The sequence below is a fragment of the Cervus canadensis genome, chromosome 8 (assembly GCF_019320065.1).
Source record: "Cervus canadensis isolate Bull #8, Minnesota chromosome 8, ASM1932006v1, whole genome shotgun sequence".
Lineage (NCBI taxonomy): Eukaryota > Metazoa > Chordata > Mammalia > Artiodactyla > Cervidae > Cervus > Cervus canadensis.
Window position 1 is genome coordinate 8510981 of NC_057393.1, and position 26688 is coordinate 8537668.

Here is a 26688-nt window from a genome sequence, read left to right on the forward strand (position 1 = left end):
CCCAGTCCCTCTCCCCTCTGTGGAGGTTTGGGGCTGAAAGTCCTAAGTTTCTAATCATAGTTTCTTGTTTCTGGTGACCAACTCCATCCAGAAGCCCACCCAGAGATGCCTCGTAAAAAATGAAAGATATTTCTATCACCCGGGAAATCCCAAGGGATTTAAGAGCTCTGTGTCAGGAACCAGGCTCCAAGATCAAATATTAGCAGGCACCGAGAGCAGACACATGTATAAATATAAATATAAAAGCTTACAGGGGCATGCCCAAGTTGGACCCAGTGTCTTTGGCACAGGGGATCCAGTGCTCCAGGTGGCCAGGCCTAGGTCACACGTCCACCACCTCCAGGGCCGGGGGAGGGGATCACACTCATCCTAAGAACATGGTTAGAGAACTGGGGGAGAGCGTGGTTCTACAAAGGGGAACTGAGTCCTGTTCCCAGAAAAAGAGGATGGCTGGCCTGCAGAAGCAGCCTATGGGCCCCGTGAAGACTGGGATCCTTGCAGCTTTGTTGACTGCCGTGCCCCTGGTGGAATGTATGTCCACTCTGTTGACCCTGAGCTTGTCTGGGAGGGAACACTGTGACCTGGTCTTGGCTGCATCAGGTTCTTATAGGTGATGTTGATGAAACAGTCTTTCATCATTGAGCCTCTGTGTTCCCTTCAGGCACTAAGATTGTCTTTGAGTCTGATTCCTGAGATTGCACACAGGGAAATGTGTCTCCCTTCCGAAGCGTGTACACCATGCTTGTGCTGTGTAGGGGTGGGTGGGGGAGTGCATGTATAAGCCCCCAGGTTAATTACACTCTGAATTAGAATAGCCCCCATGTTGGTGTTACAGGAACAGCGTCTGTGGGCAGGCATCCCAGGCCTACTCTTCTCTCTTCTAGCCCCACTGTGATTCTGGGAAGGCCCCTTCCCCTTTGACATTTACGGTCCCTGAAGGACATGCCATTTCAGGGAGAAGAGGGCAGCAGGGTCTTGGGGAAAACTGGATGAGGAAGGAACAGGCTCAGATGACACATTTCCTTGGTTTTGGTCTTGCTTCCGCTTCAACTCACAGTGACACCTTGTTAGCTTATATTTTCCAAATCCTCTCAATCTATTGATGAGCTTTTGCATGGCCCGTGGAGTGTCTTTCCTGACTATCTGAGACAATCAGAGGAAGAGAAGAATGCTTGAACCTGTAATAGTACCTTTCTGCCATCAAAACTCAGGCTGTGGGTCTGCTTTTTTAATGAGGAATTTTTCTGTAAACTGTACTTTGCAATGTCAAGATGGTTCTGACTGTGGATCAGGGTACAGGATAGCCTGAACGAGGACATCATTTGAGGGTCTTGGGAAGGATAAAAGCACAGTCCTGAGAGGCACCATAGGTCATCCTGTCTTCTCCACCCTCCTGCTTTCTCATCTCCTGACCCTGAACCTGACCAAGGGTAAATTCACTTTTAGAAACCAGGGACACGACTTTGCATCATCTCCATGGAAATGTCTTGGCAGTGTTGAAAAATTCCTGGAGTCAGATATCCTAGAGCGGGGAGATGTGTCTTTACTTGTGCTTTAGAACCAGCTGATCCACAGGTGAGCTCGAGGCTGAGGTGGTATGGGATGATCAACAAACAGTACGGGTGCCATATTAGTTTTCAGCCAAAAGCTACAGTCCAGGAAGACTGGAGAAAGGATACTGGTTGGGCCAGAGTTCCCTGGGGCAAATGGACATAACTTGGGGTCCCCAAGCAGGATAGGCTGTTGCTGAGTATCCCCCAAAGACACCCACTCCTTGCATGCCCTGGGCTGGACCTAAATGCCTGCAGGAGAGCCTGCCCATAGCGAGAGCTCCTCACCACACACTCCACTGTCCCACTCCAGTGGTTCAGGTGCAGGCAGTCCAACCAGAGAACTGGGGACTCTTCACTGTGCCCCCAAGTTCCTGCTTCCCTTTTCCTACAGAAATCTCTCTACTAACAGTCAACATCAACACCATCTTGGATGTTCTAGCTCAGTAAAGAGCCTCTTGATGAAGGTGAAAGAGACTTTATTTTCTTGGGCTCCAAAACCACTGGGGATGGTGACTGCAGTCAAGAAATTAAAAGACGCTTGCTCCTTGGAAGAAAAGCTATGACCAACCAACCTAGACAATGCCGAAGAAATGATGCTTTCAAAATGTGATGCTGGAGAAGACTCTTGACAGTCCCTTGGACTGCAAGGAGATGAAACCAGTAAATCTGAAAGGAAATCAACCCTGAATATTCATTTGAAGAACTGATGCTGAAATTGAAGCTCCAATACTTTGGCCATCTGATGTGAAGAGCCGACTCATTGAAAAAGACCCTGATGCTGGGAAAGATTGAAGGCAGGAGGAGAAGGGGACGACAGAGGATGAGATGGTTGGATGGCATCACTGACTTGATGGACATGAGTTTGAGCAAACTCCGGGAGATGGTAATGGACAGGGAAGCCTGGCGTGCTGCAGTCCGTGGGGTCACAAAGAGTCGGACACGACTGAGAGACTGAACACCTGGCACCTCGCTTGCCTCACCCTTGCCCCAGCCCTGGGGGGTAAAAAAGAGCCCTCAGGTGAGTACCGCCCAGACATCACCACGTGGTACAGAAGCACCTCCCTGATGATCCCAGCAGAGCCACAAAATCCTGAGAGATAATAATTGTTGATTTAAGCCACAAAGTTTTGGGGTGGCTTGTTATATAGTGATAAACAACCCGAACAGGTGTCTAGCAGTTCCAAACCTACATCCTTACAGGACTGACTCAGGCCAAGTGTCCATCCATGAACTGGTAGGATCGTAGTCAAGGAAGGTGCTGGCCAACCCGATCTGGGTCACACATCCAGCCCTGGAACTGGGAGGCAGTCAGCTCTGCCTGTCAACCCAGACAGAGGGCAGGGAAGTGCCTTTTCCAAGGAAGACCAAAGTGTGGTTACCAGAAAAAGGGCAATGGTGCGGGGCAGAGCGGATCCAAGCAATAGTCAGCTACAACTGGATGTCCGGAGACCCCAGCAGAGGGAGGGGACCACTGGACTGGGAACCCTGAGGGTGTTTATGTAACCATAGCGACATCTATCCTTGTGTGGATTACAGGAGATAATTTTAGGTAAATCATTACATCCAGTGCCTGACACAGAGTAAGTGCTCAACTATGGATGGCTATTATTATTTTATTTCTGTTAGTGCTATTGAACAGTATCTATATCATATGAATTGATATTTCAGTCTCTGAAGACACCAGCCTGAATTTGGTCCTAGCACAGATTATATTCACACAGAAGTGCATTTGGCTCTATTTGAAGGACTGTCTCTGTTCTATGCAGCCCAGTATTTAGAGGCAGAGAAGTGTAGTGCTTGTTTATTTGAAAGGTTGTCATCTTATTAACTCTTAGCCGCAGGGCCTGGACTCTGCTGTAGCTCCTTATTTAGGAGACAAATAACTCAGCCTGGCCTAGTCCTGTCTAGTTTCAAGGTTTCCATGGAGACAGTGGTCCAGACAGAGGTAGCTTCGGAAGACTCAGCACCTTCCCATGCAATCAGGAGACTGGCAGTTCTTGTTCTTATGCATCTTCTGTGTTGAGGGATATGTGTGTGTGTGTGAATACAAATGCTTGTATGTTAGAGACATGTCCACAAGTGCACAAGTGATTGCCTCTTGAGAGACACATGCACTCCTGGAAATCACAATGAAAAGTCACCATGTGTGCCGTGGATGATGTAGGAGAAATCTCCAGGGGAGTGGACCACAAATCCTCCTATTAATGGGGTTCCACTGCCAAAGGCTGGCTGGGTTACTGAGTAGCTGGCATTTCTTAATCTTTAAGGTCAAAGTTTCAGCTATGTGGATGCAGACAACTTGGACAAGCACTTGGTCTTCCAGAGGCAAAGGCAAGAGCTGTGACTTTGGTCTCCTGGAACCTGGATGCATGCACCTGGAGCAGAGATGAGAGTGTGTGTCTCTGGGACACCCGCTCCATCTCAGAGTCTGTGTCTCCTTCACTGCAGTCTCTTTACTGAGCACCTATTGCTCTCTGGCCACTGATCCACATGCTGCTCAGTAAATGCAACTTTGTCCCTCCACAAGCTCACAGTCTACACTGGGAGGCTGACAACAAGCCAGGAATCAGAGCGAACAAGCCGCAAAGGGCTACAGAGCCAGAGAATAGAGCCGCCTCCCTGCCCGGGGGCTGGGAAAGTCTGGCGCATTTTGAAGAGACCTGTCGAACTCCCTATTTTGCTTCAAATACGCAGGAAATGGGGCATGCGACTTTTCTTAGGACTTACCCCTCCTCAGAGTTGCTGACCACACAGTCCCCCATCCTGGCCTGGCCTCTCTCTTCCCTGCTGTGGTTTAGCAACTGAAGCCCATCATGTCCCCAACTTCTTTCCCCAACCTAGACTGGGGCTGTTTCCTGATACTTGTAGCCCCTAAAACTCTGTTAATGTAGGAGGGGACTTGTGATCCGGTTCCTGAGTGAGGTGGACTTGTCAGCTGGAGAAATGGGAAGAGCTCTTCAAAGAGAGGAAGGGGAGTATGCAGGGGATGGGGAGGGATGGGATGGCAGGATCAGGCCAGAGCAGGCTTGGCAAGGTTGGCCCCAGGGGGCTGGGGATGTGGCTTAGAGCTGGACCGTGGAGGCTTTTTATGTGCAGCCACATAAAAAGCATTCACCCAGTATCTGCTAAGGCAGTGGATGTGAATCATCTTTGAGTGATTTTAAAAGTCCCCACCAATATCCATGCATTGTTATTGGATCACACACTCATCATTGAGACTGGGGGCTGTAGGGGGCAGGACTCAGATCTTAGACCCCTTCCCTTCTCCAATTCTGCTCATCTCACGCCATCAATGACTCCAAAATTGGTGTCTATGTCCAGACCACTCCCCTGAACTCAGACCGTCTACTCCTCTGTCTATGGGACATCCCCACTTAGGAGTGACCTAGGCATCTCAGACTCAGCCAGCCGAGCCCCTGACCTTGCCTCACCCCCTGCCTCTCCTACATCTTTCCCCACACCAGGTCAGTGGAGAGTCTGTCCTTCTGGTTTCTCTGGCTAAAAGTCCTGGAGTCATCCAACCTGATTCCCTCTTTTTCTCTCACCCCCAGACCACCCCCAAGTTCACCTCCTTGGTGCTTCTTTTCCAAACAATTCCAGATCTGATGGACAAATATCACTTCATGTCTAGCCGTATCTGCTATAGACCATGCTTGCTACTTCTGCCCCACCTCCATCTATTTCTCAATCCAAACAGCCAGTGTGATCCTTTTCAAACCCAAGTCACACCACATGATTCTTCTTCCACAAGGCCCTCAGTGGCTTCCTCTTTGCATATATGGAGTAAAGGTCAATATCCTAACCAGGACCCACAGCAGCTGCTAACACCAGCAGCTGGAGGTGACAACATACACTTTGGTCCTAGGATAGTGGTTCCCAAGCCTGACCAGGCCCCAGGATCACCTGGAGTGATCATTCCAAACATGACTCTGGGGACCAGTCCCAAACCTGCATATCCATGAGCAGTTCCTCAGTGGGAATGTTCTGCTGGTATCAGGGCCAGTACTAGAGTTAGGCACCTAGGGTGTACATTTGCAGGAAACATTCACTTTGAAGTGTTAATGCAAAACTGTCGTGGATTTGAAAACGAGCACCTCCTTAAATTCCTGTGGCCTCCAGCACTTCACTAGCCTCACCCTCGCCCCAGCCCTGGGTGGTAAGCTTCCTGTTTTTATTTATCTGCGTGCATGCATGCTAAATTGCTTCAGTTGTGTCTGACTGCAATCCTAAGGACCACAGCCCGCCAGACTCCTCTGTCCACGGGATTCTCCAGGCAAGAATACTAGAGTGGGCTGTTATACCCTCCTCCAGGGGATCTTCCTGACCCAGGGATCAAACCTGCATCTCTTATGTCTCCTGCAGTTTAGAGGAGAAAAGAAGCAGATTCTTTACCACTTGTGCCACCTGAATCCCAGAGATGCCCTTGCAGCTTCCTGGGCCCTCCATCCTGACCTGAAACAAGTACTCAAAGTGCAGACCAGGTTGAGTGCCAGAACCCTGCAGTCGGGTTCACTTTGGGTCAGCCACATTCTGTTGGGAGGAAGAGGATCGCTCAGAGGTGGCTGAGTGGGTGTTTCAGGGGACCTCACTATCCTTGTGATGGTAGAGGTTAGACCCTAAATTTTCATCCGCTCATGTTGCTGACAGGTTGACAGGAGAAGAAAGGCGGGAAAAACCAGCCAGCTCAGAGGACCTATGTAGTCTTGTTAAATACACCGGAAGAGCAGAGTGTGGGAGTGATCAGCTCCCGACGGTTTGTGGTTGTAAAGGGGCCTGCTTGCTAACATGCCCAGAGAAGTCACTCTGCGGCTACTCTGCAGGATAAATAAGATGGTTCCTTGTATCTTACAGGCTATGTGGGGTGGAGGTGGGGAGTGGGGTTGGAATCCTGAAGGAGATGAAAAACATAGTCTGAAAAATTGAATTTCAGCTTCTTTTGGTTTTTCACATCTTATTTGAGGGACCTTATTGGTGCTAGTGGTAAAGAATCCGCCTGCCAATGCAGGAGACACAAGAGATGTGGGTTGGATCCCTAGGTTAGGAAGATCCCGTGGAGCAGGAAATGGCAACCCATGCCGGTATTCTTGCCTGGAAAATTCCATGGACAGAGGAGACTGGCGGGCTACAGTCTATGGAGCCACAAAGAGTCAGACACAACTGAGCGACTGAACACACACACACATACACACACACCAGGAGGACCCTCACACCCTTCCATTTTCCAGCATTTTATTAAACAAATGCTACAATTCATCAGAAGTCTGCCTGGAGCAGGAGGCCGGCAGTTTTCATGATTTAGGAGGTGAAATGGTTTGTCTTCATCAGCCAAATATTTAATTAAACACTAACCTAGGTGTTGCTGGGAAGTGGATGCGGTTCACATCTATGCTCAGACGACCGCAGATAAAGGAGATAATTGCCCTCAATAAGGGCAAAGGTTGCTCATCCAATCAGCCGGAGGCTTGAAGAACAAACACTGAGGTTTCCCGAAGAGGAAGAAATTCCATCTCAGGACTGTGACTCCTCCTGCCTGCGTTTCTGGCCTGCCAGCCCTGTGAAGCTCAAACTTGCTAGCCCCCGTGATCACATGCTCTAACTTCTTAAAATAAATCTCTTCATACACTTGGTTTTATTTCCTCGGAGAACCCTGGCTGATACTGGATGCCTTTACATTCTTTTTTTTTTTTTTGCTTTAAATAGTTGAAAGGCAAGAATCTGAAAGCCAAGTGACTTCAGCACAGCACACGCATGCACCTTACATGCTATGAGGTTGGAAAAAGAAGCCTGTGGGCCAGAGAGGAGCTGGAAAGCAGGGACACTAGTCTTTATTATTTTTTTAGCTCTATTTAATGTGCAGAGGGGCGCAGCCGCTTCAACTGTCGAGGCCCTGCTCTCAGCTCTGTCTTCTGTTCTCTGACCTCCACCTCATCCTGCTCCTCAGATGGTACCTGGCCCAGTCTCTGCAGACTCCTCATTCCTCCGACCTGGATTATTGAGATAGCTTCATCCTACTCATCTTTTTTTTTTTTTTTGCCACATTGTCTTTCTCTAAACTTCTCCACTCCCTGGTTTAGGCTCCCGTGGTCTTTTCTCTGCATCTTCTCTCTGTTTGCTTCCACCTGCCCCAGAAACATCCACTGAACATCCACTGAACACCCATTTGCTGGGTGGGTGACCTTGTCACTCAAATAGTTTGAACCACCTCCTAAATCGTGATGCTGAAGCCTTGTCTCTATCCTAGAACCCTCCCCACTTCTTCAAAAGAGCATCCAACCAACTGCACACTGGACTTGTCCACTCAAGTCCCCTCTGAATCTCAGACTTGGCATATTTACGGTAGACCCATCATTCCCACCCCTGTGCTCTTCATCACGGTTGGCAGAGTTTCCATCCAGAGCTGGCACCTCCCCTAACAAGTCAGTCATTCTTGTTCACACCTGATTTCCTTAAGAGCAATGTAAATGCTTTGACTTTATTGAAGTGATGTAGTTAAGAGTCCTCTGAGACACGATCATTATTCTTGGTACATGATTTCTGTAATGGGATAAGTGGCTGTCTCTGCCCCTAGATAACACCTGAAAGAAGTAATATGTGCACCTGTGTTTTTAATCAAACTGAAAAATAATAACCAGGGGCAGTCTAGAGGCACAGTAAACGTGTTAGCGGTGCTTCTGGTAAGTTCATGGTGGCGGGCAGCTGGATTGCATCTACGTGAGTGAATGACAGGGCAAGATGAATGGAGATGGACTCCTCCGGAAGTGCAGTGATTCAGAATCTGTCTGCCAGTGCAGGGGACACAGGTTCAGTCCCTAGTCTGGGAAGATTCCACATGCTCTGGGGTAACTGAGGCCGTACGCCACAACTACTAAGCACAAGCTCTAGAGCCTGTGCTTCACGACAGGAGAAGGCACCGCAATGAGAAGCCTGGGCACCACAACAAAGAGTAGCCTCCTGCTCGCCGCAACTTGAGAAAGTCCACGCAATCCTGGAAGACCCAGCACAGCCAAAAATGAATGAATGAATGAAAAAGACCAGTGGAGAACAGAACTCAGAGGGGCTTCAGGCCTTCACATGCTTCACATGGCCTTTGTCCTAAGTACAGTGGGAAACCATTGGAACGTTCTGGAAAGGTTGTGAGATGATCAGACTGAAGTTTTGGACAATCTGAGCTCCACATGGGACAGGTGTGGATGTGGCCAGAATGAAGCCCAGACTCCAGGCTCTGATTCAGTTGGTCTTGGTAGGTGGGAGGCATCAAGGAGATGTAAAATTCCTCATATGATGCCAGTTTGGAGCAAGGCTTCTCGGGGTGAAACCGCAGAAGTGTGACCCCGCCCCCAACCCCCAGCCTAAGACTGCATCCCCAGAGTTTCTCACTCCCTCACCAGTCCAGGCCCAGCCTCCAGCGCCAGTTTACGGCTCCAGCAGATTCTGCTCCAGGACGTTGAAAGAGGCCCGTCAGCTACCCTGGGTCTACAGAGGGAAGGGTCACTGTGTGGATGGCCTTTTATAACTGCGACCTGGATGGTTTTGCTTTTAGTTTATTTCAACTTCAGTGAAGTGACTCAGCCACTTAAGAATGGGTTTATCAAGGTGTCTGGCTCCCAAGGATCACTCTGCACCAGCCCCCACCCCCCACACCAAATTCTATCCCTGCTTAACTCGAGGTCCGAGTTGAATATTAGAATGACAATTCAAAGCAAACAAAGTCAATTATGTCATAAATAACCACATTGAAGATCCAGAAGAAAGATGATGTGAAATTCTCTTCATTGGGTACAATTTTTAATGAAAGTGATCAGGCGTTGAGAGACCTGGGTTATCAGAAGCATGCCTTCAGTAAGCTTCTGAGTAAGGGCTTGGCTATTGCAGAGATGTGCCACACACGAGGAACACAGCGTGTAAAGACAAGTCTGACTCAATGGATGTGTGAGCGGCTGGTGGTGTTATTTGTTTCTACAATGAAGTCTGTATGCCTGGCTCTGGGTCATCCATAGCCTCCTAGACCACATGCCAGCCCAGCTTCTTTGGGAAGTTTTTCTTGTGAACAGCAATTTGGATGAAGAACTAGATGAATATGTTTAAAACTAACTCCCTGGAAAAACTGAAGTAATAAATACAAAGCATGGGGGATTGATCTGAGGATGAAAGGGTCAGAGCAACTGTGATGTGACTGAGTCCTTGCTGTCTGTCATCCAGGAGGACTGGGTGCCTGGTGACCAACACCATCAGTGTTGACCCTCACCTCATTTCAATCCCCTGTGTTGTGGGGAGGGTTCAACTGGGGGCTGCCCTTCAGATGGGATCTTATTCCCTTTTCCAAGCTCGGGGAATCAGCGGGAGCTACTTTACCAATGAAATCACCTACAGTTGCTGGAGAATTGTTTTCCTTGAACAGAAACTATTTCATTGAACTGGACAGTGAAAACGGAACAAATATCTGGGAAGGAGAAAATTTAGAAATACCATGCTGGATTTGGATGGTGGAGATCAACTCTTCTTCATCCCTCGCTCGAAAGTTGGACACATGTTTGGAAAAAGGCAACCATACAGTTCTCCTGAAGGTCAGGATATCGTGACATGCATGAGGAGACTGGCTCATGTTTAGCTGGATGAATATGAGAAGTAGTACTTTTCCATAAGACCTGACCTGGGGTCCAAAAGCTTTGGAAATATCAACAAGCATGTTGAATTGGGGAGGAAGTTGGGTTGTAAATCACTTCAATGATATTTGGATAATGTTTACCAAGAGATGCATATATCTGAGCCCCATGCCAAACCCTTGCAACCCAATTTTATCAATAGAAGGCTGAAACCGCTCAAAGCTATTCAATGAGAAAGGCTCTATCACCTCCAGATCAGTAAGTGTCTGGTGACCCAGGGCTGTGTAAGTCAGGAGGGAGGCCTAGGAGTGCTTAAGGGGTGTGGCTATGGTGACCCAAGTCTGATCTGAATTTATAATGAAGAACATGGATTGGTTTTAAATAATCTCCCTTGCCTGGATATGTCAGAAATACGTTCATCAAGAGGCTCATGAAGTGTCATGGGCCAGGAGGAACCCAGCAATTGACTTTGGGAAGAATAATTGGCTGTTCCAGGTACCAGCTGGACAGTGCCTGAGAGTGGTTGATCCAGAGTCACAAATACTGTGTTGCTATGTCGACCTGTGTTGGCATCTCTTGACAATGGTGGCATTTGGAGGGTTAAAGTGGACACTGTGGCTGGAATGGGGGTTCATCATACATGTCCTCCTTGGACAGAGGTGCCTGAGAAGTTCAGTGGAGGCAAGACAGCAGATACACTGGGGACTGGAGCACAGAGGGGCCACCAGTAGGTGAAGAAGTAGGCTTCACCAAGAAGACATTACAGTCACTTCTGAGCTGCAGTTATGGAACTTTTTTGCTTATGACAGAAAACCATAATACAATTTTAACTCGATAAAGAGTCAAGTTTGTAGAGAAGGACAAAACCCAGGAAATTGACATGCTTATTCAAATCTATTTATGCTTCTTTATTTAAATCCATTTTAATAATGGAAGGGCATTTATCTGATGAGAAATTGTTATGATTTCCTTTCTTAGAAGACTTCATAGGAGACATTTTTTCACTTCTATTATCATGTTCTAAATAGATAATTTTAAACAGATTGCATCCACATTTGGAGAAGGCAATGGCAACCCACTCCAGTCTTCTTGCCTGGAGAATCCCAGGGATGGGGGAGCCTGGTAGGCTGCTGTCTATGGGGTCACACAGAGTTGGACACGACTGAAGTGACTTAGCAGCAGCAGCATGCACATTACCTTCAACTCCAGAGGCATCATTTATAAGATTATATTTAAGAGGCAGTTAACTATTATAAATTATTTGGTGAATTATAGGACTATCTACATTTAAAGGATCCTTTTTATTACTAAAATAAAGTCGCTCAGTCATGTCCTACTCTTTGCAACCCCATGTACTGTAGCCTGCCAGGCTCTGCTGCCCATGGAATTTGCAGGCAAGAATCCTGGAGTGGGTAGCCTTTCCCTTCTCCAGGGGATCGTCCCAACCCAGGGATTGAACCTGGGTCACCTGCATCGCAGGCAAATTATTTTCCAGCTGAGCCACCAAGGAAGTGACTTTTATTACTAAAAAATAATAGTGTGGAACTAGGTGAAATTTCCTGCACTATATGAAGTCTTCCAAAACCTGAGGCCCTGTTGCAGCCCCGCAAGAAAAATTCCTGCAGGGACTTCCCCGGTGGTCCAGTGGTTAAGAATCTGCCTGCTAGTGCAGGGGACACGGGTTCAATCCCTGGCCTGGGATGATCCCACATGCCACGGGACACCTAAGCCCGAGGGCCCTAGAGCCTGTGGTCCACAAGAGAAGCTACTGCAGTGAGCAGCCCGCTCCCCACGACAGTAGCCCCCGCTCGCCGCGACTAGAGAAGCCCACAGGAAGCAGTGAAGATGCAGAGCAGCCAAAAATACATTAATAAAAATTTTTTATTAAAAAAGGAAAGATTCCTGTAGCCTGAGCTTCTTCAGCCCAGCGGCCACAGAGAAACCGTTCCTCACCGAGGCAACCTGGTTCTCCTCCAGGCTGCTCTGATGTTGGAAAATTCTTCCTTATTTCAAAGACCAGATCTTCTCCACGGGTTCAGCCTTGCCCTCCGCGCAGAGCACACATTCCAGTTCTTTTAACAGCCCCACCCATGAGCTGCTGTCGGGGACCTCTGTGTCCTTCCCTTTCATCTTCTTTTTATTTAATATATTGTGAAGGCACGTGAGAGTATAAAAGTAAGATGAAGGGCAAATAAGCCAGACCTCCAGGCTCTGGAATCCTCCCCAAAGGGACAGGCATGTTACGGCTTCCTAGCTTTTCAAGAGAATTCTACTCACTTGCAAAGTATACACATTATTTCTTTTAGGCAGAAGTATTCCATACACTATTCTGCACCTTGTTTTTCTTAAACCTAATAATAAATTTTGGAGATGATTTCACATCAGAATTTAAAGCCCCACCTGACTCTTTTAAAACTACATTTCATTAAACCAGTCCCCTGTTGATGGACTCTAGGTAGCTTCTCATCTTTTGGTACTGCAAGCGAAACAACCATGAATATCCTTACATTGCACGTCCCTCTTTGTACGGGTTATCCGTGTGATAAGTTTAGAGCAATGCAATTGCTCGAATGAAAGATAAGTGCATTTAAAATGTTAATACACGTCACCAAATTGCCACCCAGCGAAGCGGCACCAGTTTGCTCTTCAGCACAGTCGGTGATGCCTGCTGTCTCTCACGGTTAGGAGATAAGCCAGTTTGTAATGCCGTCTTGGAACTGTCTTTCCCTGAATTGAACCCACTGTTTCTGTGTGACCCAGTGACCTCCGTGAGGGTAAAACGTCCTCTCTCTCATGCGAGTTACTCTACTGGTCACAAAAAAAAAAAAAAAAAAAAACTTCGACCCTAAAGCTGGCATTGTGACCAGGGCCACATCGATGACACTTAGTCACTAAGCTCTGTTCCGCAGTGTAGCTGCTGACAAGTTTCTCCCTTGTGGGGCCTGGGCTTTGGGATTTTTGTATGCAAGCTGCAGAAGCTTGCATTTACCTGTGTATTTTTTTCTTTTTGCTGGTGTAACCAGTTACACAAATTTGGCACCTTAAAGCAACACAGACTTCTTGTCTTCTAGATGTGTTGCTCCAAAGTCCAAAATGAGACTCAATGGGCTAAAATTGAGATGTCAGCACTGCGTTCTTTCTGGATGTCCTAGGGGAGAACCCACTTGCCTTCTCCAGCTTCCAGGGGCTGCCTGCCTCCCAGGGCTCCTTCCTCCACTCAAAGCCAGCGGCGCAGCCTTTTCAGTCTCTCTCTGGCTCTGACCCCTGCTTCCTTTGTCCTTTCCTGACTCTCCCGCTTCTGCCTTCCCTCCATCTTTTAGGGACCCTATGATTACCTTAGGCTTGTCTAAGTAATCCAGGATAATATTCCTGTCTTAAGATCCCCAACTCAATTATATCTGCAAAGTCCCTTGTGCCACATAAAGAAACATATTCATGGGCTCCAGGGATTATCTTTAGGGAACCATTATTCTCAGACCCTAATCTGCATTAAATACCATCTTGTAGAGGTTAATTGCTTCAAAGACTGTTTGGACATAAATGGGCTTTCAGGGAGGGGCTGGGTATCCTCCCTTCTACTGGGATTTTAAACTAAGTACCAACCAGTACATGGTGTTGAGCTGAGTATCCTTGGAGCTAGAGTGAAGAAGACAAAACAACTAACAGGTGGATCGGTGCTTGGCAGTTTATAAAGAGCGTTACATCCATTACCACAAGGTATTTCCATTTGCCACTGTCAGGTAAGGAATCTGCCTGAAGTCACACGGCAGGTGCGTGTCAGCGAGATTCTTCAGGCTCCAAAGCTGTAGCTCTTCCCATATCAGCTCCACCAAAGTCATGCCACCAGCCCACATGGAGTCTCCAATAAAAGTTCTTGAGAACTCTGTTCCTCTGTGGGTTTCCAGAGCTGCCTGTTCCCATAAAAGACAAATTTGATCTCCTTTTACCAGTAAAGATTTACTTAAATACCACCTACTTTAAAGATTTACTTTACTTTAAAGATGCCATTTACTTTGAAGATTTACTTTACTGGTAAAGGTCTCCTTTTATCAGTTTATAGAGCTTGTTCTTACACCTTAACTCCCCGGAACTCAGCCTTGTCAGCTGAGCAGTTCTGGCCTGGAATGGTGTTATCACATCTGGGATGGCAGCAGGGAGATGGAGACCCAAAAGGATCGGGACCATGACCAAGGTCACAGGGGACTCAAACCCACAGGTCTCCTCTCACTGAGCCACTCTGTCTCTTCCAGAGAGACAACCCTGAAAAGCTAGCAATTCCCAAACTCCCCAATAATCTGACCTTCACTTCAGAGGACATTGTGGAGTTCTCAGAAATTGGAGGCTGAGTAGGCAGCCATGAAATTAAAAGACACTTGTTCCTCAGAAGAAAAGCTGTGACAAACGGAGGCAGTGTATTAAAAAGCAGAGACATTACCTTGCCGAGAAAGGTCCATATATTCAAAGCTACGGCTTTTCTAGTAGTCACGTATGGATGTGAGAGTTGGACCATAAAGAAGGCTGAGCCCTGAAGAATTGATGCTTTGAACTGTGGTGTTGGAGAAGAGTCTTGAGAGTCTCTTAGACAGCAAGGAGATCAAACCAGTCTATCCTAAAGGAAATCAACCCTGAATATTCATTAGAAGGGCTGATGCTGAGGCTGAAGCTCCAATACTTTGGCCACCTGACGCGAAGAACTGACTCACTGGAAAAGACCCTGATGCTGGGAAAGACTGAGGGCAGGGTGAGAGGGGAGCAACAAAGATGAGATGGTTGGCTGACATCACTGACTCAATGGACATGAGTTTGAGCAAACCCCAGGAGGTAGTGAAGGACAGGAAAGCCTGGGGTGCTGCAGCCCATGGGGTGGCAGAGTTGGACATGACTTACTGAACAACGACAATAAGGAAGCTGACATGCATGGAGTGCCTACTGTGTGCAACTCTTCCCAGAGATAGCGCATTTGCTCTTTCTAACAGTTTGGGGGTTGTTATCACTGTTTTACTGATGGTGGCTCCGAGAGGTTAAAAGTCCCAAAGATGGCAATGAGTGGATTCCATATCGGGCCATTCTGATACCAAAGTCCATGACTTTTCCTCTTGCCCATGCTGGAGGACAAGCTAAGCAGGATTCCAGGTTTAAAAAAAAAAAATCTAGCACCTGCTTTATGAGAGTCCGGAGCCCTCAAATGCCCTGGTTAGATTTGCAGCTGATTGGATGAAAGTGAGTGCAGCTGACGGGAGAGGCAGGGAGGGAAGGTGCGGGCCAAGTGTTCCCTGGCTTGTGTCCGGTGACCTGCAGCCCTGGGAGCAGGTTCCAGAACCCTCTCCCGGCCAAGAGGAGAGAGAGGAGGTCCAGGGGTGGGGGGGAAAGTCAAAGCCAATCAATCAACAGGTAAACCAAACACTAGCTTGAGAGCTAGAGGCTTGCCCAGAACAGTTCTCAGGACTTGCTCCGATCACCATTTGAGTCGAGCTTCATTTCCATTTTTCCTTCAATTTAGACCCCATCTGCTCCTCTGTTTGCCTGGGCCCACCGCTAGAGACACAGGCATGCAATTATCCAACTCCTACGCGTTTTTCTTGTTCTCTTTCTCTTTGAGTTTAATTTCCATCAGAGGCTCTGCCTTGAGCTTGCTTAAAAGCCTGCAATTACGAGAAGGCAGCTAATGAGACCAGGAGCAAACTTCTGTATTGTGCGGCTACTTTTTTTTTAATGAGATAAACAGGGAAAATGTCAAAGAGAGGGATTTCTATGTCACTGCTGATGACTGAAAGCTTCCCCAGTGCTGCAAATAAACAGGCTGCAATTAGCATATGGAGGGTTAGAGGGTGGTGATTCTCGCCCCTGGGGTCCTTGGGCTTCTTGACCTTGCCCAAGATGTAACTGGCAAGGTCAGTTACATAACTGGCTCTTGTCCGGCAGAAGATCCACTGGCCAGGTCGTGGTCAACAGAGAAGCGCCCAGAAAGGTCACTGCCTGTGGCAGCAAGGCTCTGACCTCGGCCACACGGCTGAGTTTCGGAGAGTGGCTTGTTTTCCTCCTCACACACATTATGGGGTAATGACTGGGATTGTGGAAACTGCAAACAGCATGTGTCATAATGAGTATTTTGACTTGGAATGCAGCATTCTGAGCAGCTCCCCGTGTCTGTGGAAACTCAAGAGGTGACAGAAAAAAAAAATCTGTCGTGAAAGCGCCTCTCACGCAGTATAGCTGATAATGGAAATTCAATTGCAGGAGCATTTATTTAGTGCCTTCTATGTACCTGGCTCTGGGCTGGGAACTTGGGATACAGAAATGAGTAAGATGCAGCCTCTGACCTTCTTTGGACCTAACAGAATCGGAGAGCTAAAGTGATGCTTTACCTAAGGAAGTCTCCCTGCCGTCCCCTCCCTTGCCCCGCATCCCTTAGGTCTGGATTTTCCAAACGAAAAGGAAAGATTGGCTCAAGGCTTACGGTTCTCCTTGAACTAGCACCTATTTGAAATCTGTTCTCCCGCCCCAAGGGAAGAACATTCTCCTGCCCTCCCGTCTGCCCAGAACACCATGAGAGCCCAGGGCAGGGTCCAGAGGTCCCGCCCTGCCCCTTCCAGGGTACACCGGGGAATGGCTCAGGGCTATGGTCCCTGATCCTGGCCACACACTGGAGAGCCTGGGTTGCTTAGCAACAGGGCAGATGCTGGGCCCCTGGGCAGAGGTTTGGGACTGGTCGCAGGGGTTGTGTTTAGAACGATTGCAGGGGATTCTGGTACCTGGTCAGGCTTGGGAACCACTAACCGAGGACCAAAGTAGTGTTTTGTCACCTCCAGCTGGTAGTGTAGTCCGGCGCCTCCTCCTCTCTCCTCCTTCCCTTTCTCCCATCTATAAAGTAGATCTGGTGATCTCTGAGGCCCGCCCTACCTCTAACCACCTGGGTGTCAGAGACAGGGTACCTGGGGGCCCCCTGTGATGCCGGGCCTCCTTCACACCCCGCGTCTCAGGGGAGAAGACAGCCTGAGCCTGAATCAGGTCCCAGCCCCTTCACCTGCTTCCTGGTGACCCAAGCTGGGTCCACTCCCCTCCCTGGGCCTCGGTCCAGGGTAAACCTATCAGGAATTTCAGCAGGTAACCACCACTTTGTGTTTCTTTCCCTTGGGGAATTTTTCAGCGCAAAAAAGCAAACCACTTTGAAGGCAAAGCTGGGGGCCCTGGGTGGAGGCCACCTTCGAGGCAGCGAGGGCCAGAGGGGTGGCTGTCGGGGGGTGGGGTTCTGGGGGTGGTCCTCTCCTGCCATTGTGATGCAACCCACCTGGGGGCGCTGGAGCCGAGTGAGAGGCGGGAGGAAGGGTCTGTCCTGGGTCCAGCCTGCCTCCAGGAGAGCCTGGACACCAGTTCACACCACTCTGAACTCAGCCAACCCATCCTTCGGCCAGCGCTGTGGGGAGAATCCATGAGACCCCCTCATTGTACCCCATTTCAGAGAAGCTACTTAAAGGAGAAGGGAGGTTAAACCAGCCCTCCATGAGACTTCTAGATGGACCCTCCTCACGCCCTTATTGCCCATCTCCCAAATTGCATTTCACAGACAGAATCCAGTCTATGAATTTGGGTGAAAATGTCCTCGTTTTCACTAAAATTTTAGCATTACCTTCAGTTACAAATGAGTATTAGATTATAGAGGGTATTAATTAGCCTATAACTTTATCACTAATGGAAATCACAGGTAACTTCACATCACTTTATAGTTGATACAGATATTCCAAGGAGATAAAACCAGTCAGTCCCAAAGGAAATCAACCCTGAATATTCATTGGAAGGACTGATACTGAAGCTGAAGCTCCATTACTTTGGCCACCCGATGCGAAGAGTCAGCTCATTGGAGAAGATCCCAATGCTGGGAAAGATTGAAGGCAGGAAGAGAAGGGGACAATAGAGGACGAGATGGTTGGATGGCATCACCGACTCGATGGACATGAGTTTGAGCAAACCCTGGGAGACAATGAAGGACAGGGGAGCCTGGCGTGCTCCATGGGGTCGCAAAGAGTCGGACACAACTGAGCGACTGAACAACCACAACACAGATATTCCAAATCTTGTTTGGGCTCATCTTTTGAAATGAGAGTAAATTCTGAGATTGTCACTATTCCTTGTTATTTAATGTGTTAATAGCAAAGCACATATATCACTATACTGCAAACATATTAAAATATTTTGACAAAATTTTAATATGATTGTTTTCTTTCAAAATTTTATGTGTTCATTCCCTTTAAAAAATGTTATTTGGAGGAGCCCACAGGGTTCGCAGGTTGCCAACAAGTCCACAGTACGTTAAACTTTAAAGACCACTTCTGAAGACATCTTAAGATGACTCTGAAGATGGGGCACTGTGGAAAAGTGAAGAATTCTCATTAATTGTTAAAAAAAATAATAATTCTGAGTATTTGTCAAGATTTCCAGGAGCTAGAATAGATCTTAGAGATATACAGCTTCACTTGTTAAATTGACATTATTCAGCTTTAATTTATATGAAATAAAGTGCATCTTTTTTTTTTAACCATGTGCTCACTGTTTAAAAATTGTGGCAAAAAACAAATAACATAAGCATTACCATGTTAACCATTTTCAAGTGTTCAGTTCAGTTGTGTTAAACATGTTCACGTTATTATGTAAAATGCACTCATTAGAAGCATGCAGTTTGATCAGTTAAGACAATAAACCCGAGCATTGCCACTACAATTAAATACACAGCATTTCTGTCTCTCCCAAAATGCTTCTTTGTGCCTCTTTATTGTGTCCACTGCCCCAAACCTAGGTAAACATCGATCCACTTTTTGTCACTATAGACTAGTTTTGTCTTTTTTAAGTCAACCATTTCACATGCATGGAATCCTGCAGAACATACCCCAACTGCTTATCCGCCTGTTGATGAGTGTGTGGGTTGTATCAAGTTTTGGATTATCACAAATTTACTATGAACACTACTGTACACGTCTTTCTGCAGACATGTGTTTTCACTTATCCTAGGAAAGAATCCAGGTGTGGAGTTACTGGGTTATATGACAAGTGTACGTTTACCTTTATAAGAAACGACCAAACTGCTTTCCAAAGAGCTTGCATCATTTTGCGTTCCCAGCAATTATATATGGGAGTCTCATTTGTTTTCTCTTCTTCCCAATACTTGGTGTTCTCGGTCTCTAATTTCAGCCATTCCCTGTGTGCTGGCATCTCATTGTGGTTTTAATTTGCACTGTCCTGGTGGCTAATAACGTTGAATGTCTTTTTGTGTCTGTGAGCCATGAAAGACTTCTTTGGAGGAGTCTAACTCTTTTGCCCTTTCTTATTGGGTTGTCTTATACAATCTGGATGCAATTTTGTTTTTTGTTTTTTTTTGCTAGACACATATATTACAAATATTTTCCCCATTCTGTAGCTTGCTTTCATCTTCTTAATGGTGTTCTGATGCAGACCATTCATTAGATTTTTATTTTATGGTCATGCCTTTCGTATTCTATCAAAGACATCTTTGCCCCCAAAGTCACAAAGATTTTCTCCTACATTTTCTTCTGGAAGTTTTACATTTTCAGTCTTTATGTTTGGGTCAATACCATGTTTCAGGGCTTCCCAGGTGGAGCCAGAGGTAAAGAATTTGCCTGCCAAAGCAGGAGACAAGAGATGAGAGTTCAATCCCTGTTTCAGGAAGATCCCCTGGAGGAGGGCATGGCAACCAACTCCAATATTCTTGCCTGGAGAATCACATGGACAGAGGAGCCTGGCAGGCTACAGTCCATGGGGTCGCAAAGAGTCGGACACAACTTTGCATGAATGCACAGTGCACAGGATGGAGTATGGGTCAAAGTTTATTATTTCTTTTGGCATGGGAATGTTCAGATCTTTGAGCACCATTTGATGAAAAGACTCTCCTTTCCCTGTTGACCCCTCTTAGCACCTTTGTTGAAACCAGTGGACCATATATGTGGGGGTCTATCTTTGGACTCTAAGCTTTCCCACGACATGTGTCTAACCTTATACCATGTGTGTGTGCATGCTGAGTCGCTTCAGTTGTGTCCAACACTGGGATTGAACTCCAATGTCTAACATCTCCTGCATTGGCAGGAGGATTCTTCACCACTTGCGCCTCGTGGGAATTTAGAGCTGAGAGAGGAAAAAGCCTTGTACAAGGTCAAATCAAATAAGCCAGAGGTCAAGATCAATGTGACTTGTGTAAATAGTCATTTTTATTCAAGTTTTCCTTTCCATTGGCAATATCAGCACTGCCCACAGTGGCATCCACCAACCATTGTGAGAAAAAGATTCTCTAGAGAAACAGAATCGCACACACGTATCTTTGTTATGTATGAAAGGAAGCTTATTATAAGGAATTGGCTCATGCAATTATGGAGGCTGGAAAGTCCCCACAGTGTGCTATCTGCCAGCAGGAAGGATGGTGGTGTAATTTAGTTCAAGTCCAGAGTCCTGAGAACCAGGGGCTGCTGAGGGCAGGAGGAGATCCATGTCTCAGCTCAAGCGATCAGGCAGGAAGGAGCAAATTTCTTTCTTCCTTTTTGATCTATTTAGGCCCTCAATGGGCTTTCCTGGTGGCTCAGATGGTAAAGAATCCTCCTGCAATGCAGGAGACCTGAGTTCGATCCCTGGGTTGGGAAGATCCCCTGGAGGAGGGCATGGCAACCCACTCCAGTATTCTTGCCTGGAGAACCCTCATGGACAGAGGAGCCTGGCGGGCTACATACAGTCCGTGGGGTTGCAAAGAATCAAACACGACCAAGCTACTAAGCACAGCAGAGCACAGACCCTCAATGGATTGAACAATGACCCACCCACACTGAGGAGGGTAAACCAACTGACCAAGCCCACCCAGCCAAATGGTAATTTCATCCAGAAACACTCTCAGACTCACCCAGAGAACAATCACATCACATCAGGTAGTTGCTCAGTGGTGTCCAACTCTTTGCCAGCCTGTGGTCCACCAGGCTCCTCTGTCCATGGGATTTTCCAGGCAAGAATACTGGAGTGGGTTGCCAGTTCTTTCTCCAGGGGATCTTCCTGACCCAGAAATTGGAGCCGGGTCTCCCGCACTGCAGGGAGTTTCTTGACCAGAAAATAATGTTTAGCCAAATATCTGGATATGATCCAGTCAAGTGGACACATTAAATTAACCATCACAGTTCCTCAACTGAAATATAGGGGTAAGAATTAAGCCACCCTAGGAAACACAGTAAGTCAATGCAAACTTATTTCTCATAGTTCTGGAGGCTAGGAAGCCCAAGATCAAGGCACCAACAGATTCAATGTCTGGTGACAGCTTGCTTCTCTAGTTCACAGAAAGTGTCTTCTAGTTCACATTAGTGTCCCCCAGTGGCTGAGGGTCAAGAGAGCTGCCTGGGGTCTTATTTGTAAAGGTGTCAATCCCATTCACGAGGGCTGCACCCTCCTCACCTCCTCGTGACCTCACACGGTGGATTAGGTCCAACATGTGACTTCCAGCCCCTCTGCTCTGGGTGCCCATGGACCTCTCCAGGCAAGAATGGGTGCTCTACTGGAGTGGGTACCCATCCCCTTCTCCAGGGGGTCTTCCTGACCCAGGGATTGAACTTGGGTACTCTTGCATTGTAGGCAGATTCTTTGCCATCTGAGCTACCCATGAATTCTGGGGGGACACACAGTCAGCGTGTGGCAGGTGCCTGGCACAGAGCCCAGCACACTGCAGGCGATCATCAGATGTGGGGCTTCTTCCCTTCCGAGGTCCTTCCTGCTCTCCTTCTGGAATCTGAGCAGCAGTGAGTTTTCGAGCAAAGCTTGAGTAGCTGGGTCGAAAGTGGCCAAGGTTGCCTGGTATTGAATATCTGGGAGGCTGGGGGACAGGTCTCCCTAGGTCAGGCAGTCAGTCCCTGGGCAACTGTGTCCAGGAAGGGTAGCTGCTGGGGGCTTGGGCAGGTACGAAACGGTCCCAAAGGATGAGCGCTATCGCTGGGAGGCTGTGTGAGGGCGAGGGGCATCTGAGGTGGTGACAGACAGTGGGAGAGAAAAGAGGATGCAGAATAGAAGATAGAAAGATAAATAGAAAGAAATATAAACATTTCCCACCATGAAATTATGAAATGGCCATTTCTGGCAATTTACTTGTGTGTAATAAAAACTATGTTCACACCAGGTCAACAAAGTGTGGATGAGATTTTATAACAGGAGGCTTTATTGGACAGAATCTCAATACATATTTTCCCCTGTAGGAACTCTCAATTCTCTCATAAAAATTTATCACAGCGTTTGCTAGGTATGCACTAAACACAAGCCGTTGTAAACAGGGCAGGCAACACTGGCCTTGGAGCCTCCAATCCTGAGTCCCACTGCAACAGAAAATAACTGTCGGCAAGTGTATCGCATGAAAGGTTAACAGCGCCACATGGGGAGGGCTTCTGGCAATTATTCTTAATGGAGCTATACTTCTGTTTAATAAATTAGGAGAAAATAAAGCTAAAACTCTGATGGAGACAAACACTATAGAGGACGGTAACATTTTGCTTCGTTTGTTTTATGTTCGGGTTGCAGCTGTTGGTGAACACTTGCCCATATGCACACCCGCAGGGAAGCAGTCACGTGGGCACACGGTGACGGGCACGTTTGGTCCAGCATAAGCACACAGATGTCCACCCCTTTCCTGTAGGTCTGACTTCAGAGACAGAACATCGTACAGGAGCCAGGCATTTGCAGCTCCCTCTGTCCCCTTAAAATAAAATATCTTTAGTTTTTCTAAATCCCAGTTTCCAAAAGTATTTTTGAAGCGTCTAAAGATACAGTACATTTCCATGTGGAATGCTGAACTAGCTGGCACCTACCTTAGGTTTCCTGAGTATAGGCTCCCTTCTGTTCTCTGGACGCCCCCCCCCTCCAAGCTATGGATAGTGTAAGTCCCCCCACTTCACTCTGCACAACCCCTGCCTCCTCCCAAATAAAGAAGTCTAGTAGCTCAGATGGTAAAGTATCTGCCTACAATGCAGGAGACCCGGGTTCGATCCCAGGGTGGGGAAGGCCCCCTGGAGAAGAAGGAAAGGGCTACCCACTCTAGTATTCTTGCCTGGAGAATTTCAAGGACAGGGGAGCCTGACGGGTTACAGTCCACGGGGTTGCAGAGTCAGACACGACTGAGTGACCCACACACACATGAAAAGTGAAGGAAAGAAAAGAATTCAACTTGGGTGCACTCATAACTTGGAGCTACCAGGGTTCAAAGGGTAGCGTCTAACCAGTCTACTGCAGGAAGGTGGTGGCTCCCGTTTGTACACGGGGTGGGATGAACCTGTGTGTGGGAGATGGCCGTGCTCCATTAGGGAGGATGGGTGTTCAGACTAGGCAGTGGTTTTTAGTTGCTAAATCATGTCCAACTCTTTGCGACCCCATGGACTGTAGACCACCAGGCTCCTCTGTCTATGGGATTTTCCAGGCGAGAATACTGGAGTGGGCTTCCATTTCCTTCTCCAGGGGATCTTTCCCACCTGGGGATCGAACCTGGGTCTCCTGCATTGCAGGCGGAGCCACTGGGGAATAGGGTGGCTGAAATGTCCATTGGCATCTGCTCCACAGGACATTACGGCAGAGGGACAGATTTATGTCCTCCAAGGAGCTGCCTCACCACAACAGACAATGAACATCCAAATGGCAAAGGTCTGAATTCCTTCTCGCAAACTAGCCTAAGAAATTACAGACTGGCCTATCCCAGTGTTTATAAAAATTGCCCGTGTGGTAATGAGGGTATGGCAAGGCAGCTCTTTTATTTGTCCCTGGACTTGCACGGTTTCCCCTGAAGAAATCTTGATGGGGCTGGCAAGACACTGAACTCCTTAAATGTCCTTCAAATGTTCCACACTTGAGGAAGTATGTTTACACATTTGTAAAACAGGGTCGTTGAGGTTTGGAATGATTTCAACCTGCAAGGGAACTTGGCATTTGCATACAGCATGGGCTTTGGTTACTGATAATCCAAGCAAAGATTTGGCATACATGGCTTGAATGCTGGGCCATGGTGGACTGCGCCTCTGGGGGCTGGTTGTTTGGTATTTTAGGCAGGCAGGAGCCGTCTCTCTGATCTGGCCACTGGGAGATTGACTGGCTCAGGTCAATCAGTCAGTTGTGCACCATCGAAGTAGCATCTGATACTCCCTAAATACAGTCCCTATGAGTCATCTGGGGTATTTTGGAGGCCTTGACGACTCTAATCTGACTCTCAGGAATCAGTGTGGGATTCCTGTCTCCAAGTACAGGTTTTAGACTCTTCAAAATGTGAACTTCAGTTTCTATTAAACACGTGCAGCCAGGCTGCCCTGGTGGCTCAGTGGTAAAGAATCCACCTGTCAAGGCAGGATACATGGGTCCCATCCCTGATCTGGGAAGATCCCACAAACTGTGGAGCAACTAAGCCTGTGCTCCGCAAGTACTGAGCTTGTGCTCCAGAGCCTGGGAGCCACAGCTACCGAGCTCATGTGCTGCAAGTACTGAAGCCTGTGTGCCTAGAGCCCATGCTCCACAACAAGGGGAGCTATTGCAATGAGAAGCCCGCACACCACAACTGGAGAGAAGCCCCGCTAGCCACAGAGAAAAAAAGAAAAAAAGCCCTCAAAGCAAAGAAGACCCAGCACAGCCAAAAATAAATAAATGAACATTAAATATGTAAATAAATAAACATTAAAAAACACACATGTGCAACCACTGTTCCATGCCAAGAAGTAAGATACTGACTATCATCACTAGGCCTCCAAGAGAAAGGACAAGGAAATGCTCCCAAGTCGGTGTTCCTAAGCGCGCACGTGCTCCAAAAGGCACGAACACAGTCTTTTCAGTCAAAAACTTAAATTATTTCAAAAGTCCCTTACATGTGGGTATATGTGGCAAACTATCACACAGCTGGGAAAGATTGAAGGCAGGAGGAGAAAGGGGCAACAGAGGATGAGAGGGTTGGATGGCATCACCGACTCAATGGACATGAGTTTGAGCAAACTCCAGGAGATGGTGAAGGACAGGGAAGCTGGCGTGCCGCAATCCGTGGGGTCGCAAAGAGTCGGGCACGACTGAGCCACTGAACAACAATATCACATTGCTAAGACTGAGTGGATGCATAATGGTGGAACATCAGTGCTAAACACACATTCACATGACACACCACGTGAACAAATTCAACACCCCCCCGCCCCGCCCCCAGAGATGGGTATGCGTGTGAAGGGTGGAAGGGTGGCCGAACTGTTACTTGGCACAAGGGTAACTTTTGCAAATCTGGTTGTTTCTGCTGTGAATTCTTCCAGTTGTCCCCAGGGGTCAGGGGCCCTGCCCACGAGGACCCTGTGTCATTATGGAATGTGTACACACCCTTCTGAAGACATAGCTTCATTCCCACTCGGGTGTATTGTCAGAGGATGCACCCTGGTCAATGAGGTTGGTTTCCTAAGAATGAATCTTGCTTGGCCTCCCAATTCACTGTATAACATGGATGCTCCACAAAAGAAGTGTAATGCATTCAGCACCTCCCATCCTCCCACCCACCCTTCCTTCCTTCCTTTCTTCTCTCTCTTTCTTCCTTCTCTTTTTCACCAGCTAAATCATGTGGATTTCCCCCCATGTCTTCTTTCTAAAAGAGCTCTAATTTTGGAACTCCCAAGTTCAAGACCTCGACACCCTCCCCTGGGTCACAGATCACATGCACTCTGTCTCACCACCTCCTCAGCACACACCTGATCTCACTCCTGGACACACATCTAGCTCTCGTCCCACTAGACTGCACACCAGACGTGCTTCACGCCTCCCTCGTGTCTTGTCACACGATCTTCCCCAGTGCGGCTTCAGGCCCAATGTCACCACCTCTAGGAACCTTCCCGAACCCTCGTTCCCCACTGTCAAGCACATCAGCCCTCCCTCTGTGCCCCTAGCCCCGTGCACAGACCTCGAGGGCAGCCTCAGCCTCCGTCCTGTAAAGTAATCCCGGTCTCCCCAGAGCCTGACCCAGCCCAGGGCCGGACACACGGAGGGTGCTCTGTAAATGTCAGACTGAGAGGCGGGCATTCCTGCAGTGCTGGGCTGGAAGCCATGGCTGCCGTGGGCCGCTCTCCAACCTCTCCAGAACTCGGCTTCCCTGGACCTTCGCAGACCACAGTGATCAGTCCAGGTCAGGCTGAGCGAAGCCTCGTGTCCTAGCCACGTTCCCCTCCTGATGCAGATTACCTGGGAAGGCAGGCATTTCCACTCATGGGGATTCCTCTCTCCTAGATAGCTGGTTCCCAGAAATGCCCAGGGCCTGCTCCTTCCACCTGTATGTGTGGAAGGAGGCCGAAAGAGGGCTTTGACTTTGTGGCTGCATCTCAACTGGAGAGGCTGGAGTGAGCCTGAGGTCCCTACATCTCTTCCTTCCACCAGCAGGGCAAAGGCAGCTGGCCAGAGGTCAGGCTAGCTCATTGAGGGCTTCACTCCAGATGCTGTGGATCTCTCAGGAAACTAGTGGGAGCCCCAAATACATCCAGGACCTTTCTCCTCCCTCTGGTGCCTGTGGTCCAAAG

The 26688-nt window shown here is 47.9% G+C and overlaps 1 protein-coding gene and 1 pseudogene across 1 annotated transcript in view; one reads left to right on the forward strand and one right to left on the reverse strand.

Annotated features, from left to right (window-relative positions):
* GPR26 (G protein-coupled receptor 26) overlaps window positions 1–26688 on the reverse strand; it is a 103592-nt gene that overhangs the window by 48880 nt on the left and 28024 nt on the right. The gene's annotated exons all lie outside the window — the stretch shown is intronic.
* LOC122446764 lies at window positions 8236–9695 on the forward strand (annotated as a pseudogene).